The sequence below is a fragment of the Geotrypetes seraphini genome, chromosome 2 (genome assembly GCF_902459505.1).
Source record: "Geotrypetes seraphini chromosome 2, aGeoSer1.1, whole genome shotgun sequence".
NCBI classification, from domain to species: domain Eukaryota; kingdom Metazoa; phylum Chordata; class Amphibia; order Gymnophiona; family Dermophiidae; genus Geotrypetes; species Geotrypetes seraphini.
This window is the reverse complement of record NC_047085.1, coordinates 474,738,763-474,757,838: the sequence shown is the minus strand read 5'-3', so window position 1 is coordinate 474,757,838 and position 19,076 is coordinate 474,738,763. Positions and strand designations below refer to the sequence as shown.

At 42.4% G+C, this 19,076-nt stretch overlaps 1 long non-coding RNA gene across 1 annotated transcript; it reads left to right on the top strand.

The window, feature by feature from the left end:
* The first annotated feature begins 15,856 nt into the window (after window positions 1–15,856).
* Window positions 15,857–17,258, top strand: LOC117353888. The gene is made up of 2 exons (XR_004538058.1): window positions 15,857–16,010; window positions 16,099–17,258. It is a non-coding gene; the product is annotated as an uncharacterized LOC117353888 (long non-coding RNA).
* Window positions 17,259–19,076: the final 1,818 nt, after the last annotated feature.

Sequence of the window (19,076 nt, the reverse complement as noted above, 5' to 3'; positions counted from 1 at the left end):
TGGAAAATCGGGGATTGACTAAGCTAGTTTGAACTAGTGCTAGATTTTTTGAACTAGGCCTGTGGTTGCAGATTGGGATTTAGATGAGTTATGGGAAAGTAGAGGACAGCGTGGGATGGCCATTCCTGTTTGCATTACATTACTTTACATTAGGGATTTCTATTCCGCCATTACCTTACGGTTCAAGGTGGATTACAAATAGATAGTCCGGAGATTAGAAGTATTTAGGGAGTAGTTTGTACATTTCTTTGAGTTGCTAAGGATTACATCTGAGTTATCATGATATTGGAGGTACATATGTAGTAGTTGCAGGTGATGCTTGGGACATTCTTGATTGTGCTAGTTGGGTTTTATGTGTTTTTGTAATAGAAGGGTTTTTCTTTATTTCTTGAAGGTTTTGTAGTCTGTGGTCGTGGTCAATAGGTTGTAGAGTTGTTGGTCAAGTGTAGCTTGGGTGGCTAGGAGGTTGTTGTATAGTTTTTTTCTTTTGACGTTTTTGGTTGGAGGATGTATGAATGGTGCGTGGGTTCTCCAATGTCTGGTTGAGATGCAGTGAGATGATGCCCAGTAACCACTAACTTGACTTCATTCTTAATTGAAAAGATTAAAATAGTAAGATAATTTTTACTTCTCCTCTTGCTAATTGGTTGGATGTAAAGGAAAAATAGTTCAGGATTACTGTTTGCAATTAAATAAATCTGCAGCCATATTTATCCACTAAAATAAAGATTATTCCACCCGAAATTAAAAGCCACATTTCCAAGTAGCAGCCCCCAGGACCTCAATAAGTGCCACTGACTGGGTCCATTCTTTCATCTTCAGCAGCATTATGTGGGTAATGAAAATCATTGCAGACCACCCTGGTTCTATGGCATTAGAGAAAAGGATTTAAATCACCTTCAATTAAGAACATAAGAAGTCATCTCTGCTGGGTCAGACCGGTGGTCCATTGCGCCCAGCAGTCCGCATCCGCGGCGGCCCATCAGGTCCATGACCTGTATGTGATCCCTTAAAATTTGCCTTGATACCCTTTCTATATCCTATCTTTACCCTTATCTGTATTCCTCAATTCCTTTATCTGTCAGTAATTTACCCAATCCTTCTTTAAAACCCCATAGTGTGCTCTGTCCTATCACAACCTCCGGCAGCGCATTCCACCACCCTCTGAGTGAAAAAGAACTTCCTGGCTGGTTCTAAACCGGTCCCCCTTCAGTTTCTCCAAGTGCCCCCTTGTTCTTGTGGTTCCCGATTACAGGGAAAAAGAAATCCGACCATGTTACTCCATTACTGAAATCACCTCATTGGTTGCCGATCAAACCCCATTTAACATATAAGATCCTGCTTTTGGTTTTCAAGACACAAGTTAATTGATTTCCTTCTTATATAGAAAACTCAGCTAGCGCGCACTAATCCAGTGCGTGCACTAAAAATGCTAGCACACCTTTGTAAAAGAAGCCCTTAATCCCACAAACTGGGCAGGCGACACCTTGGCACTCTTTCATCCCACATACAATATCAACACACAATGAAATGCCTAAGAAGAAGAGTGGATTTATTATGGCCGCAGCATTATACTACTCACAAACATTAAACACAGTTTACAGTATCTTGCAATTGCATACGTGAGTGCAACTTACAGTATAATGCAATTACATATATGAATCCCTATAAAGATTCTAGCTAGTTCATCAGGGCAGTGTGCCAAGCCTTTCGAGTCACACAGATCCCACTAGTTTCCGCCTTACCAGATGAAGCACAATCTCCGCCCTGCCTGGGCATACACTGCATGAATGCCAGTGCACTACCATTATTTCATCAGGGGTTGCCGTACAAGTACATCCCCTGCCAGTGCACTACCATCACTTCTTTCATCAGGGGTTGCTGTAAAACTGGATGGACTGATGGTCTGGATGGACTGGATGGACCATTTGGGTCTTTTTCTGCCGTCACCTACTATGTTACTATGGAAAAGCACATTCCCCTCCTTAACCGTTGATTCCTTTTCTTGATGCCTTCAGCCCCTCCAGTCTGGGGTAGACACCGCTGTTTCTCTGGCACTGCCCCACCTCCTCCGTAAAAGAGGTGGACTGCCATGGGTCTTTTATAACATCCATGTCACTGCTAGCATGTAACAAAATGTAATCTAGATCAGTATAGGCTTTGTGAGGATTAATCAGAAATCAGGATCACGTAATCAGTTTCAATCCTCTTTCTTTATTTACTTAACTATTAATTATATAGTTTTGTTTTCTGATTTAAATTAATTTTATTTTAAAATATTAGAAGACACAATGATAGTAAATGAAAAATCCTTATTGCTGAAAGTCAAAAAAATGTGTGAGCATTGGAACCAACTATATCTTTCTTGGTGGGGGAGAGTCCAAACCGTAAAAATGATGATTTTGCCTGTAGTTTGTTACCAAATGAGTATGTTGCCAGTTTATTTTCAAGGGTCCTTTTATAAAAAATTAAATGGTATTCTCACAAAATTTATTTGGCTGGGTAAAACTCCTAGAATTGCGGCGGGTGGGGTAAATTTGTCAAATTTATATAGATACCATCAAGCTTTCATACTGCGTCAGGGTTTGTATTGGATCCTTCCTGAAGACTTGGAGCATCTTCCGGACTGGCTGAAGGGATGCAGTTCTGAACCAGGGCAAAGTCAGCACATAGGCCAGGTCAGCACACTGATCTAAGGCCCTATATAAGGATCTGAGGCCCTGTGTAAGAAGTATGGATCCTTTCTCATTCCCTCTCCCCTCCTGCCACGTAGACAAAGCAAGGAAAAATGTTAGCACCTTGTGACAGAATGCTGAGGCATTCCCCCCTCCCTTTTTTGTCACAAGATCCTTGTCACATATTAACCTGACCCAAGTCTACCCTTATCTTATTCCTTATCTTCTTTAACTATTCCTTATATGGGCAACAATCAGACTTTGCCTAAGTGCAAAAGCAGGCCCTGAGTTTAAGGCTAATCACGAGGTGCTTAAGGAGCATGCATTATAACCTTTGGACTGTGACATGCTATAGTAAGATTATAGACATATTAAAAGTGTACTCAAGGGAATCACTTTATTGTAACTGTTATGATGTAGTCAGATGTCACGTGAGATAGTAGCTTTGAGAATCACATTAGATATGTAAACAATGAGTTACCTTGTTATAATCCACACTGTAAATGCATGATGAAATTGTAACCTTGCAGAGCATTAGCTAAGTAATTAATGGAATTAAGATACTCAATAAAAGGGTGAGAGACCATCCATTAGGGTCGCCTCATCCCGACCTGAGTCCTGTGTGAAGCCTAATTCCTACAACTGGCTTTACTTAGAATGGCAACTTATGTCCCCATTACGGTTATCAAGTTACCCAGAATTTATAAGGACAATAGCATTCTTTTTACCACCTGTAAAACCTTAAAATTTATTGATAATTTAACATCTATATCATTGCAACAATCCACGTGTCAATCCTTATGGTTGAACTCCAAGATTCAAATTGGCGAGTCTAAGATCCTCTGGAAACATTGGCTGCAGGCAGGTATACGTACTTTAGATGATGTGTTATCAAATGGGGAAAATGCTTGATTTTTCACAACTGCAACAATCATTCAGCATTGCAAAGTCTCAAGCAGGCCATAAGTGGCTGCAGTTGAAGCGGGCCATTCAGAAGGGATTCCCTGATTGATGCAACTTAAAAAATCAGTATAGTTTGCCGGGCCTATGCTTCCAGACAGATTTGCTAGGGTATCAGGCAGCCAAGTGGTATAAATTAATATCTGAATATCTGAATAAAAAACCTAAAACTAGTCTAAGAGACATTTAGAGCATTGAGATAAAGCAACAAATTTCTGCTTCTCAATGGCCACGGATTTGGGCTTGGAGGATTAGATGTACAGCATCAGCATCTATGAGACAAACATGTTTTTTTTTTTGTTGCACAGTTTTTGGACCCCTGTTAGATTACAAAAGTTAGTTCAAAATCTAATAGATGCTGGCACTGTCATCTAGACATAAGGACACTGGATCATCTGTTGTTCTATTGTCCTTTGATGCTCAACTTTTGAAATCTATATGGGGACATATTCATTTGATTCTGGAGACTGCAGTTCCGCTGTCATATGAAGCGGTAATCTGTGGGACATTGTTATCTCCTAAACGATTCATAGTCATTAGCGCGCTAGACAAATGTGTGCAAACGCGTGCGGTCAGATGCGCGCAAGTCTTTATATCGCAAGGCAATAGTGCACAAGTCCGCTCAATTGTCATTTCACCCAATTGTCTTGCGCTGAGTTGTCTTCACGGAATTGTCCGTGCGTATTTATCTTGCGCGCATTTGACTTGCCACCCTCCTACACCTCTAATAGATAGACATAAGAGCAGATTACTTGGTATAATGACCGGGGTAGCCATGCAAATAGTTACTAAAAACTGGAAGAATTTTGACAGATTAAATTTCACCTTTTTGTGGAATTCATTATGCTTGTGTTATAAATGCGAGAAAATGAATTATGAAATAATGGGTAATAATAAGTTGTTTAAAGTGACGTGGGGTCTATTGACCAATTTTATCAATTTTAATTAGTTAATTTTCCTATTTTCAGTTTGGTTTGCACATCCAGGGAAGGGGGGTTGGTGGGAGGAAGAGGGATATTATATTAGGATTTTATTGAATACATTGGAATAAGGATAGGGGAGGGGGTGAAAATGGTTTATTATATATATATATTGACTGAAGTAAGTGCTGTTTTTCAAATTACTTGTATGTATTCCTATACGCACTGTTTTTAGACTGAAAAATGAATAAATAAATAAAATCCTCTTTCTTTATTTACTTTACTATTAATTATATAGTTCTGTTTTCTGATTTTATTTTATTTTAATTTATTTTTAAATTTTTTTTATTGTACATTAAATATGTAAGAAACAATCCCTGCTCAATAGAGCTTACAATCTAATTAGAACAGACACACAGGACAAATAGGGGCTAGGGAATTTCTCACAGAGGGACTGATGAAACAGACATGGGTACTTTTCAAGTTTCAGCGTGGGGAGAGTGTGGCGCAGTGGTTAAAGCTATAGCCTCAGCACCCTGGAGTTGTGGGTTCAAACCCACGCTGTTTCTTGTGACCCTGGGCAAGTCACTTAATCTCCCCATTGCCCTAGATAGATTGTGAGCCCAGTGGGACAGACAGGGAAAAATGCTTAAGTACCTGAATAAATTCATGTAAACCGTTCTGAGCTATCTTGAGAGAATGGTATAGAAAATTGAATAAATAAATAAAAGCAGCCTCAAAAAAGTGGGCTTTTAGCCTAGATTTGAATACTGCCAGAGACGGAGCTTGACATACTGACTCAGGCAGTTTGTTCCAGGCATACAGTGCAATACGATAGATGGGACGGAGTCTGGAGGTGGCAGTAGAGAAGGGTACAGATAAGAGACTTACCTGATGAAAGGAGTTCCTGAGGAGGAGTATAAGAAGAGATAAGAGAGGAGAGATGTTGAGGAGCTGCAGAGTGAATGCACTTGTAAGTCGATAAGAGAAGTTTGAACTGTATGCAGAATGTTTTGACAATGCAGTACAGTACTCCCCCCCGAAATTTGCGAGGATTCTGTTCCAGGAGCACCCGCGAATTGTGAAAAAACGCAAATATCAGATGCGGTACAAAATGGAGTGGAAGAAGCTTTTGGAGCCAGGAGACCGGTGCGTGTGAGAGAGTTTCCATATAGAAAGGAAAGAGAAAAAAAGCAAACATACCTAAAATTGCCCAGAAGCACTGGAGCCACGGAAAAAAAAAGCAAAACAAAGAGTAGAAGCAGCTCAGGTTTTACTTTTTGCCCCACCGGAGGAGACTCGTGTCACTCCCTGGCCGAATCCAATCGCAGCAGGTCTAGTCTGCGACTCAAACACACACACACACCCAGGCCCAACCTGTTTCTGCGATGTCCGGACAGCTCCAAACATACCCAGCACTGCCCAGAAGCACCGTTCCCGTTTTCAAAAAGCAGAATGTGGCATGCGAAGGGAAAAACCGCAAATAACCGGGACCGCGAACGCTGAACCGTGAATTAGTGGGGGTATACTGTATATCAAATGTAGAATAAACTTGGAAACACTGGGGAAGCCCACTTCGATGATGCGATGTGGGCTGGCCTATCAAAGGTCCCGAGGCTGCCTCATGAAACCACGGCTAAACTACTGCTTAGGGCAGACATGACAAACTCTGGCCCGCGGTGTAATCAAATTTGACCCGTGAAACAATTGAAAATTCGCAATTAAGCTGGTCCGCCAACGGGGGAAAGCAGAGGAAGGCATGAAGGGAGCACAGCGTGGAGTCGCGAAGTGTGGCGGCCACGAGACTTCAGGCATGACTCCACGCTGTGTGATGCGATGCTCCTGCTGCGCCTTCCTCTGCTTTCCTCCATTGACACTCGTAGTTGCCTACACATTGAGGGCTACAGCACCATGTGTGGTCACGCCGTGCTCGCCTTCTTTACTGTAGACTATGGGCTGGTGTGGGAGCTATAGTCCCCGGAGACCTGTGTCAACATGCACTGCCCATGCGGGCTGGTGACCACCTTCATTGAGTATGCGGAGGGCAGGACCGATAGGTCTCCGGGACTCGAGAGAGAGAGAGACTGGATATGTACCTGACCAGCGCTGAGGTCTGGTGTTCTACTAACCTCCAATCCACCTTCCCTAGAACCTACCGGCACGTGGCGTCCTCCCGTCCTTCCATTAGCCATGCTGTCACAGTTCGGCTCTCATTGGTTGGTCGTGCGGCTGGGCACACGCAGGGCGGGAAAGATGAGCTTCGATTGCTAGGCTCGCGAAGGCAGTGAGTGTGAGGGAAGAAAAATCTCATCAAGTAGAGTGGGTAGGGCCGGGGACATGGAGTTGCCTGAGGCCTGGAAATGAGGGTGAGGCTAGGCATAGGTAGTGGAATGAGGTGGGCTACAGGGACCATGGTTCTACCAATATTTTGCCCAGGACAGCATCAGCTACTGGAGAATTTGGAACAGGGCCCGACATCCATTCATGTCCTTTTCTCCCTTCCTTCCCCCCTCCCGTTCAAAGGTTGGCTCGGTCAGAAATAATAGTGAAACTTGCTTCCATCAACGCATAATATGTTATTGCTGTTTTTGTGATAAATTGTATCAAGAAACAGCATGTCAGCTAAGTTGTTGAAAATCTTACACTTATTGTAAAATTTTCTAAATAAAAATGTTTTAACTCCCTCCTAATACCCCAATGGCTTGCAGCATTTGAAGACCAGAGTTGCTTACCTCGTCCAAGTTTTTAATTTTGGCTCATCACAGAGCTGGTGTGGGGTTGGAAAGGTTGTAACCCTATACTTCTACTAAGACTTAGGGGTTCTTTTATTATGGTGCGCATTTAGTGCATGCTAAATCAGTTAGTGTACCTTAATAAAAGGACCCCAAAGTATCTTAATTAAAAATTTGGCCCGCGACTTAGCCTATGTTTTAGATTTCGGCCCCTTTTGTGATTGAGTTTGACACCCCTGGCTTAGGGGCAGCTGTGTGCCAAAGTTAAAAGCACACAGAGCTGCCACTAGCCTAAAGAGAGGAAACATTTGCTGGAGAGGGAAGGGAGAAGGGGTACTCCTGGACAAGGGAGGGGAAGGGGGTACTGATGGACAGGGGAGAAGAGAAAGGGAAGTGAAGAGAGTTGCTGTTGGAAAAGTGAAGAAGGAAAGAGAGAAGGGGTACTACTGGACAGGGAAGGAGGAAAATAGGAAGGAAACAGCTGGCAGGGAGATTAGAGAGGTGAAGGATGGAATGGAGAGATCAGATGAGAGAAAGGGGAGAGACAGAGGAATGAGAAAGTAGAGAGAGATTGATGCTAGGAAGGGGGTCAGATGAGAAATAAGAAGAGAGGGACAAAGATGCTAGATCTGGTGTAAGAGAGATAAAAATGAAGAGAGCATAATGAATCATGTAAAAAGGAGAGAGGGGGCACAGGCTGGATGGAAAGGGGAGAGGGGCATAGAAAGAAGGCAGATGCCATATGGAAGGGGGAGAGGGCAGACAGTGGATGGAAGGGGCAGATGCTGGATTGAAGAGACAGAGGGCAGACGCTGGATGGAAGAGAGTGAAAAGACGATGAAAGCAGAAATCAGAGACGACAAAAGGTAGAACAAAATAATTTTATTTCTACCTTTTGATTAGAATATATCAGATTTGAAATATGTATCCTGCTAGAGCTGATGTTAGACATAACTGGGGAGTGCAAAGCCTAGGCAGTGCTTCTTTAGCTTCCAGCTGGCTTAGGGTTCTCTGACCAGGGAGCAGTTGCCCTAGTTGCACTCCCCCTAACACCATTCCTGCCATGTGTGACTGTGGTATTTTGTTAGCATGATATTTGTGTAGCATTCTGTAATAATTTGGCTTATATAGTTTTCTTGATAGTAGAGGGGATATATGTGAAGGGGAGGGGAGACAGGGGTTGCCCTGTATTATTTGTATTTATAAAATAACAATTGTACAGAATATTGTTTCATTTTATTCTTTAATAAAATATGTTCAATATAAAATCATAACTATTTGAGGCTTGTGCGGATGGGATCAGATGGTTTGCGAGACCGAGCTCGCGAAGATGGTGCGGCGATGGAGTTTTTTTAAATTTAAGTCTTAGTAATTTGCCGGTCCATGAAATAATTACTTTATTTCAGCTGGTCCATAGGTGTAACAAGGTTGAAGAACACTGCTCTAGCGCAGCTTGATAAAAAGGGCCCTTAGTAACTTTGCTGGCTTCACTGTTCTTGAGAGCACTTTTTCTGCATTTCTTTCGCCTTGTAAAATTCTAACACGAAAGGGCGATTTGCAGATCGTATTCTATAGAAAACAATTTGAGAATTAAACAAAGCCAGGATTTCAGAGGGGATTAAGAAAAAAACACCCACCCACCACGACACACCATGCACTAGCTGGGCACGTAAAAACAAGAGCTGCTCTTACTTTTCATGCCCTGAATCCTTTTAAGCACCAACCAAAGACTGCTATTGAATTAGTGCTCTCCACTGACGCTGCCCCCTCTTCCTACCCCCCACCAGACTGCTGTACTCACTTGGAATTATTGGTCAGCATGTTTGGCATGGCATCTTACAGACAGCAGATGTAAAGAATTATTCAATATCTAGGCATTCTGTGAGATGAAAAGCAACAGGTGTTATGTGTCATATGCCCCGCAGCATGCATTGCCAATCCCACCAGCAAGATTCCTAATCAATACCCCTTAAGAACTGCCAGTACAATACCTGGATCTTGCTGCGAACCTTTTCTTAGCAACCTGAGAAATTAAATTGGATAGGTAGCATATGGTACACTCTTAATTTCATACAGGAGGCAGGAACATTTCTGAGCAGGAAATCCTTTTATTACAAAGTTTTTTGTTCTTGTATGAAAGGTGAAAGAAAATGATCTGAGCTTCGGCCAAGAGTCGGCCTTCGCAGCGCCAGTATGCTGCCTACTTAGCTTCCGCAAACCGAAAATGAAAAACAACTATCCAGTGTTTATCAGAGAAAGGAGCATAGTCAAAAATTATTTCTCTCCCGGGGTCCGAAGACCTGGCCGTCTCAAATCCCCAAGCAAAATGGAAAATGGAGAAATAAGGATCATAAGTGTAGGAATGGAGTGGGAGGGGGCATGAGAACTGACCATCAAAAACGTTGCCTTCTCCGTTGCAACAGCCTATGCTAAAAAGCAACAGCCTATATAGTCTGCAAAGTCTGTTCAGATTGTTTAGGGTTAAATTCATTGAAATTCTTTTTTGGCATTTGAAGGATAAATCACTAAAAACTCCAATTTCCCCTCCTCCCCCTAGAAAAACAAAAATATAAGCTGCCATAAATGAGGGATTTTGGATCATGCAGAAGAGGAGGACTCAACATGGAAACACCATCAGCTCACTCCATTCATTTGAGACATTCCCTAGAAGACATACATAAGAACATAAGAATAGCCTTACTGGTTCAGACCAATGGTCCCTCTAGCCCAGTAGCCCGTCCTCATGGTGGCCAATCCAGGTCACCAGCACCTGATAACACCCAAAAAGTAGCAACATTCCATGTTACTGATCGAGGGCAAGAAGTGGTTTCCCCCCATGTCTGCCTAAATAACAGACTATGGACTTTTCCTTCAGGAACTTGTCCAAACCTTTCTTAAAACCAGCTCCATTAATCGCTCTTACCACATCCTCTGGTAATGCGTTCCAGAGCTTAACTATTCTCTGAGTGAAAAATTATTTCCTCATATTGGTTTTCAAAGTATTTCCCTGTAGCTTCACCGAGTGTCCCTTAGTCTTTGTCATTTTTGACGGAACGAAAAATCAATCCACTTGTACCCATTCTACTCCACTCAGGATTTTGTAGATTTCAATCATATCTCCCCTCAGCTGTCTCTTTTCCAAGCTGAACAGCCCTAACCTTTTTAGTCTTTCCTCATATGAGAGGAGCTCCATCCAGTGGTTTAGTAAGGGTAAGCGGTGCCCAGGGTGGTGGTACCCCCTCCCCGCCCTCTTCCCCACTCCCCCTGCCGTGCGTGCGGCCCCTTTCCTTTCCCCATACCTTTTAAACATCTCTGGTGTGAGCAGTGTAGCTACGTCAGTGTTGGCTCACCCTTTGATGTTACTTCCTAGGCGTGGGTCCCGGAAGTAACGTCAGAGAGAGCGTCGGTGCCAATGCAGGCAGCAACCTCGTGCTGGCCTCTGTCCTTCCTAGGAAGTCTCTTAAGTGCCTGGGCCAATCAGATCCTTAGGCCCCTCCCCGACACATCCCAGGATGCACCGGGAAGGGGCAGGTCTGCCATTTTGTAAGAGGCAGGCCTGCCAGCCGGAGTGGGTAGGCATCTATCTGGCCGGAGTTCGTTAATACAGTAGGAAGGGGCATGGGGGTCATCAGGGGTGTGAGAGGAGTTGTCGGGGGTGGGGGGGGAAGTGACTGCGGAAGGGAGTGGGATTCCCTCTCACTGCGGGGGGAGGGGTTTTTAATAGTGTTGGGTGATTGTGTGATTCAGCGGGAGGGAGTGGGCCTTTTTCCCACTGTGGTGGTGGTGGGGAAGGTAGTATTGTCAGGGAATTGTGCGACATGGCAGGAGCGAGTGGGCATCTCTCCTGCCGATCTTCAATTTTTTTTAATTTTATATATATGCATGTGTATTCTGCACATATTACTGATTTCTACCACCAGTGACTCATCTCAAGTAAATTTAGAGAGCCTACGTGAACATCCGCGAACCTCATTGCATGCAGTGTCTTTTGAGAATGACTCGCCTTTTTGAAATCGTTACAATAGCAACCTCGGTAGCAGCCCATTGGATTTTACCATTAAGTTTTGAGAATCTTCCCCTCAGTCAAAGAAATTGATCAGATTTGTCTGAAAGACCCGCCTCTAGTAAATACATGTTGACTTGGGTCCTGTAAAACCACTGGATTCCAGAAACATCACTATTCTCTGTTTTAAAAGAATTTCCATTAATTTACTTACTACAGAAGTCATACTTACCGGCCTGTAGTTCCCTACTTCTTCCTTACTTCCATTTTTATGGAGAGGGACCATATCTGCCCTCTTCCAGTCCTCCGATACCACTTCTGACTCTAGAGAAGCATTGAAAAGTTCAGCCAGTGGAGCCGGCAGAACTCCCCCAAGTTCCTTCAGTAATTGTGGTTCCTTCAGTACCATTGAATGTACACCATCCAGCCCCATCGCTTTGTCCACCTTTAGTTTAGCTAGCTCCAAATAAACACAATGTTCTGAAAATCGATCAGGGTCTACCACACCTCCATCCAGATTATTTTTTATTAGTAGAGATTTGTCAATTGTTTCATTTCCTGGAGACACAAAGAAGAATTTGGTTTTATCAGAGTTAAGCTTTAATCTAAATTTGTTCATCCAATCTTCCATCACAGTAAATATTTTTTCTATAATATGAGTTATGTTTGAGACGATGGATGCACAAGATATGATAATTGTGATATCATCCGCATAGCTAAATAGTTTTCATCCCAGATTTTCCAACCTGGTTCCAAGGGAAGAAAGATAGATATCAAAGAGAAGCGGAGAAAGCAGTGAACCCTGGGGAACACCACACGGGTTTTGCCACTTTTCCCAAGTCACATTCTCCATTTGCACTTGATAAGTACATTGTAAAAGAAATCCCCAGAACCATTCAAGGAGCTTTTCACATATACCAATCGAGTCCAAGATTAGAGGGAAGTAACCTTGAAAGAGATTTGGGTGTATTGGTGGATACAACAATGAAGTCAACGGCGCAATGCGCAGCAGCCGCGAAGAAGGCAAACAGAATGTTGGGTATTATTAAAAATGGTATTATGACCAGAACAAAAGAAGTCATCCTGCCGTTGTATCGGGCAATGGTGCGCCCGCACCTGGAGTACTGTGTTCAGTATTGGTCACCGTACCTCAAGAAGGATATGGCAATACTTGAGAGGGTCCAGAGAAGAGCGACACGAATGATTAAGGGCATGGAAAACCTTTCATACACTGAAAGACTGGAGAGGCTAGAGCTCTTCTCCTTGGAAAAGCGGAGACTCAGAGGAGACATGATAGAAACCTACAAGATCATGAAGGGCATAGAGAAAGTAGAGAGAGATAGATTCTTCAAATTTTCAAAACATAAAAGAACAAGAGGGCATTCGGAAAAATTGGAAGGGGATAGATTCAAAACAAATGCTAGGAAGTTTTTCTTTACTCAGCGGGTGGTGGATACCTGGAATGCGCTTCCAGAGGACGTAATAGGGCAGAGTACGGTAATGGGGTTTAAGAAAGGATTGGACAATTTTCTGTTGAAAAAGGGGATAGAGGGGTATAGATAGAGGATTGCTGCACAGGTCCTGGACCTGTTGGGCCGCCGCGTGAGCGGACTGCTGGGCGCGATGGACCTCGGGTCTGACCCGGCAGAGGCATTGCTTATGTTCTTATGTTCTAATAATTTAGTGTGGCCCACTAAATCAAAGGCGCGGCTTAAATCGAACTGCAAGACGAGGTCATTGCAGCCTTTGATAAGTAACTTATTAAGGTAGTCCAGCATTGAGGCAAGTACGGCTTCTGTACTGTGCAAAGGACGGAATCCAGACTGTGATGTGTGTACTAAATTATACTGATCTAAGTAATCTGAAAATTGTAGTTGAACCAAGCCCTCCATAATTTTAACAAATAGCGAAATAGAAGCTATAGGTCTGTAGTTTGAGACCTGAGAAAGTGATTCCATAATGTTTTTAACAATGGGGGTGACAATTATATGACCTCCTGTTTTTGGAAAAAATGCTTTCATGGTTTCATACTTTCATTTTTCTCTGTTTCTAGGGCTACTGGACTACTGGGCTTGATGGACCATTGGTCTAACCCAGTAAGGCTATTCTTATGTTCTTATGTTGTGGCCCTCAAGGACCAAGGTTGGACACCCCTGGCCTACATGCTTGCATGCATATGCTGACTTACACTTTATTTTATTTTTTAAAAAATCTGGGTGCTTAGATGACATTGTAGAATTCACGCTTGGCACCAAAATTTTGTTAAACATTTAGAATTGCTCCCTTTAGTTTCTTCCTTCTAGTGATGAGAAATATTATTTCACTGTGATCACTATTGCCTAGTGACCATCATTACCCCTTACACCAGTTCTTGTGTACCAGTAAGGACTAGGGTCATGGATTTAATAAACATTGCCATTTTTTTTTTGAGGGGGGGGGTACAACCAAAGTGGTCTACATTTATTATACTGTAGATCAGGGCTGCCCATGTCCGGTCCTTGAGATCTAATGGCAGGCCAGGATTTCAGGATATCCACAATGAATATGCATGAGAGAGATTTGCCTGCACTGCCTTCTTGGTATGCATATTTCTCTCTCATGCATATTCATTGTGGACATCCTGAAAACCTGGCCTGCCAGTAGATCTCAAGGACCGGACTTGGGCAGCCCTGCTGTAGATTATCAAGAGCTCTTAAACGGGTCCAAACATACAAAGGAGGTGACCCACTATATCAAGTAGCCAAAACCTTATTTGCAAGAGACTCCTTATAAAATATATGACAAACACCAGTGTTCGAGAAGTATACAATTAAATTGTAAAAGAGAATGTCAGTAGTGGGAACTTTTACCCCAAGATAAAGTATCCCGGTGGTACCACGCATCTAGTGCCTTAAGGCAGAGTTTATACGGGTCCACCACTACATAATTTAAATTTAATGTTATATAAATCTCTTATTGTATGTGTATGTATATATAAATATATATATATAAGAATAAATATATATATATAAGAATATAAGAACATAAGCATCGCCTCTGCCGAGTCAGACCATAGGTCCATCATGCCCAGCAGTCTGCTCCCGCGGCGGCCCCCCAGGTCAATGACCTGTAAATGATCTATTACTCTAAAGCATTTTGTACTATATAGTAACCCTCTAATTGTACCCCTCAATCCCCTTTTCCTTCAGGAACTCGTCCAATCCCATACATAAGAAATGAATTATCTGCTCGCTTGTTACTTAGCTGGTTTTTTTTTTTAGGGTGTGGCGTAGCTTGGAACCTTATGACACTAGATGCTTGGTACCACCGGGATGCTTTAGCTTGGATGCTTGGTACCACCGGGATGTTTTAGCTTGGACTAAGTTCCCACTACTGAAACTCTCTTGTACAATTTAATTGAACACTTCTCAAACACTGGTGTTTGTTACATATTTTATAGGGAGTCTCTTGCAAACGATGTTTTGGTTACTTGTTACATTTATTATACTTCATCCTTAGTGGGCTCACAGGCTACGTTTTTGCACCCGGGACAATGGAGAATTAAGTAACTTGCTTGGGTCACAAGAAGCCGCAGTAAGAACTGAACCCAGTTCGTCGAGTTCTCAGCCCACTGCATTAACCATTAGGCTTCTTCTCCACGCTGTGCCTCATCCCATTCAATCCTCCTTGATCTGTAGCATCCTGTTTCCTAGGACCTCCGGCTCAGACTAGACAGCCAATTGTGCAATTCTGCTGATGATGAATGAGTGGAAATTCTTGGCTACTATACTGCAAGAAGATTGTTGTTCTGCTCTTGTTATATGTTGCTGTCACATTCTCTACATGCCTGCGAATTGTCTATCGCACATTTCCCTCATGACTGTCAAAGAACATTTCCATGGGTAAAGCTGTATTTTAAGTACAGAAATAGCCTTTAAAAAAATCCCTAGAGAATACATACATCCTTTGGCCCTATGCTCTAAGTTAGGCAGCAATAGGCATCTTACTACTGCCTAACTTAATTTATTTATTTTAGCATGTATATACCACTTATAGCCGCACGTGGTTTACATTCAGGCACTCAAGTATTTTTCCCTATCTCTCCCGGTTGGCTAACCCTCTGTCTAATGTACTTGGTGCAATAATGGTCCCAAGGAGCAGCATGGGATTTGAACCTACAACCTCAGGGTGCTGAAGTTGTAAACTCTAACCACTGTGCCATTGGTGATAAACAGTGTGGTAGCTGACAGTGTCATCTAAAAACAATTAAAAATTATTTTTTTTAAATGGAGGCACCCAAAACAGCCACTGTTCTCCTATCTACAGAGGTGCTGTACAATGCCTAATGCCACTGGAAGTGGCAGAGGTAGCATAAAGAGCCTCTGTAGCCATGATTGAAAATGGCCCTGTTATCCTGGTTGTATGTTCCTTTGCAGTTGCTAATAAAGATAATTTGAAAAAAAAAAAAAAGAAAGAAAATGGCCCTGTCCTGCCCGTTTGAGTTCACTGATCCCTATCAAATCAATTTTGTTTTTTTCATTTGATCTTTAACAATTTCCAATTTTCCTTGATTTATGCTTCATATGTTCCATATTCCTATGTTAAGAATATCTTTCTATCTTCTGATCTCCCTTTTCTGTCCAGCAACATCTGCATCAGGGCATCCTGGTGGTTTTGATCTGTCAGCTTCACAAACACTGGGCATACTCTGGGTGATGATCATCTCTTCCCTAGTAGCACGGTAAGTACCTTCCGACCTAGGAGAACATCTTCTAGCACTATATGTCAATTCTTTGTCTCTCATCATCATCAACAATTTTTCTTGGCAGAATACAGAAGTAGATTGCCAGGCCTTTGTTCTGTGCAGTATAAATTTGATGTTGTCGCCATTGTCGCATCAAATGCAATCCTCCACCTCTCGACAATGCCCATCTGCTGCTGCCCAGAGAGGCGGTACATCATCAGTCTGGCATCTCTGCTGAAACCTGTCTGCTGTGGGAGACCCTGCTGGTAGCTTTTAGCTTTTCAGAAGCGTGCAAGAACTAGTGGGATGACACGCCCAGATACCTTGACTAGAGAAATTCCTTACTACACCCACAAAGAATCATCATTCCATGTGCAGGGCTATATATAGATGTTAGGGTTGTCCAGAAAAACCTAAAGTTGGAAAAACTGTGATTTTATAATATTGCTCTGTTTTAATTTTGTGAGTCCTTGAATTATTGATTTAATTAGTTTTAATGTTTGTAACCCACAATGAGCTACTTGTGGTATATAAGCCTTGTATAATAATAATGGTAAATGCAATTAGGGCCTACTTTTCTTTATAGAACAGGCTTAAAATAGGTTCAATAACCAGTAAGGATGGAAAAAGGACAGTATTCAGATAAGTCAATTTCTTTCTCTAAGCTACTCTTTACCTGTTTAAAAGGCTTTGAAAATTGTTCACAAAATCATGAAGCAAGATAACTATATAAATTAAAATAATTCAGTCTAATAATTCAATAAAAGTTATTCATAATAAACAAGATTGAATTATTTTAATTTATATAGTTATCTTGCTTCATGATTTCGTGTATTATTTATATTTGAAGCTGTTTTTTCATTATTTGTTCACCATCAAATGTTATTTTGAAAATTGTTCTCCATACATCTTTATAAGTTATAGCTATGCTACAGAATTGTCTGAAGTTGTGGAAATGTTTGAAAGGGAAAGAGACTTTTCACTCAGAACCAAACTGATATCCATCACAAAGCCAGCGCTGTGCCCTTGATTCTCTGTGGGTGAGAATGTTTAATGCTTGGCATGCCTGCCACCAACCATACAATGCAATGTGGTGACTCAGCTGCCTGGTGTGAAGCGTGTGTGCAGAATGTGTCTCAAGTACTTTTGATAAGATGGGGACAGCAGAATCTGTAATGCCAGGAATGCCTGCTGTGCTTTATCTGTGACTTGGTGAAGAAAATGAAAAAAAAAAAAAAACTTTCCGGGGACTCTGAACCGTCAGCTCTATGACACAGTCGCTCAGATCAGATGATGACAGGCCCCTGTGATATGAAATAGTTTATAGCCTCAGGGTGACACCTACATGATTCAAAAATAAAATGCCAAACTGGTTTCTTGGTTTTCATTTTTGACAAAAGGATTGCAGTCTTCTGTTTGCTGCTGTTAACCTAATGCTTGCACTCAAAATATGATTTAATACCAAAAAATTTTAAGGAACTAAGGGGCCGATGCAGAAGGCTAATACAGCAGACCTTCAATATTCGTGGGGGTTAGGTGCAGAGCTGGCCCACGAATAGGGAAAAATCGCAAATGTTTTTGGGCCGGCTCTGACCCACCCCCACCTCCCTCCTGTGTCCCCGAGCTTATCTGGTGGTCTAGTGGTGATGCGGGGCAGGAGTGATCTTCCTACGCTCCTGCCCTGTGCAGAGCCATCATCAAAATGGCTGCCGTGAGTTCCCATTTTAGTAGGGTTCCTCAGTGGTCTGTGCTAGGACCGCTGATCTGGAGATGGGAATAACTAGTAAGATAATTAAATTTGCTGATGACCCAAAGTTGTTTAATTGCAAGAGGACTGTGAAAAATTGCAAGAGGACCTGGAAGACTAGGCGTCAAAATGGCAGATGATGTTTAATGTGAGCAAGTGCAAAATGATGCATGTGGGAAAGAGGACCATGAACTATACCTACATGATGCAAGGTTTTATGTTAGGATTTACTGCCCAGGAATAGGATCTAGGTGTCATTGTTGAGGATACGTTAAAACCCTCAGCTCAATGCGTGGCAGTGGCTAAGAATGCAAATAGAATGTTAGGAATTATCATGAAAGAAATGGAAAACAAAGATGAAAATGTTATAATGGCACTCTATGGTATGGTGTGAAGTTCTGATCACCAAATCTCAAAAAACGTATAGTGGAATTAGAAAAGGTACAGAGAAGGGCTACAAAAATGTTAAAAAGGATGGGATGACTTCTCTATAAGGAAAGACTAAAGTGACTAGGGCTCTTCAGCTTGGAGAAGAGATGGCTCAAGGGTGATATTATAGAGGTCTATAAAATACTGAGTGGAGTGGAAAGAGTAGATTTGAATCAATTGTTTGCTGTTCCCAGAAATACTAGGACAGGACCGAATTAGGTCATGTTGTTCAATGTGACTGGGTAGAAACATAGAAACATGATGGCAGATAAAAGCCAAATGGCCCATCCAGTCGGCTCATCCACAACATCCACTCTCTTCTCCTCTCCCTAGCTTAGCAACATAGAAACATGATGGCAGATAAAAGCCAAATGGCCCATCCAGTCGGCTCATCCACAACATCCACTCTCTTCTCCTCTCCCTAGCTTAGCAACATAGAAACATGATGGCAGATAAAAGCCAAATGGCCCATCCAGTCGGCTCATCCACAACATCCACTCTCTTCTCCTCTCCCTAGCTTAGCAACATAGAAACATGATGGCAGATAAAAGCCAAATGGCCCATCCAGTCGGCTCATTCACAACATCCACTCTCTTCTCCTCTCCCTAGCTTAGCAACATAGAAACATGATGGCAGATAAATGTGATATTCAGCTTGCTACCCGGTTTGCTTTATAAGAACATAAGAAGTTGCCTCCGCTGAGGCAGACCATAGGTCCATCCTGCTCAGCGGTCCGCTCCCGCGGCGGCCCATCAGGCCCATTGCCTGAGCAATGGTCTATACCTATCTATACCCCCCAATCCCTTTTTCTTCTAGGAATCTATCCAAACCTTCTTTGAAACCATTTAGTGTTTTCTTGTCTACAACAGCCTCTGGAAGCGCGTTCC